Below are 530 nucleotides of genomic sequence, written 5' to 3'. Positions count from 1 at the left end.
GCTCGCAGCCAATCACAGGCCTCCTTGGCTTCAATCTCTGCAAACAGCGAGGAGGGAAAACAGTGTTAGATTCAATTATACACATTTCATGCTCCGCCCGCCTTAAGAGGGCAAATATTTGCACTTAATCAGTCGTCTGTTTATGAAGTTTAATTACATTTGCATTTGGTGGAAGGAAGGAAAAACACACAGAGGGAGAAAAAGTGGAGGCACACGCGAGCTATTAATTATCTGTGACACTTGGAGAAGGCCGCTTTAATGACTGCTAATTGGTGGAGTGTGGGGACGGCAGCTTCTGAGAGGAGGAAAATAGATTTTTATTCATGTTTCATCCATCTGCCCCGCCGACACGCTCTGATGTTGTTTTTCTCACGCCGCCTGCTTTGTTCGAGCGAGTCTCACTTTCACTGTGACCTTTCGACTGATGACGGAATGACCTCAGCTTGTGCTGGCCGTTTATTTTAAAACAACAATTCAAATGTCAGTTTTATTTTCTACAGCTTCACGAGACCACCGTCCAGAAACCTCGT

The sequence above is a fragment of the Symphodus melops genome (genome assembly GCF_947650265.1).
Source record: "Symphodus melops genome assembly, chromosome: 11".
NCBI classification, from domain to species: Eukaryota; Metazoa; Chordata; class Actinopteri; order Labriformes; family Labridae; genus Symphodus; species Symphodus melops.
This window is presented reverse-complemented; position numbering follows the sequence as displayed.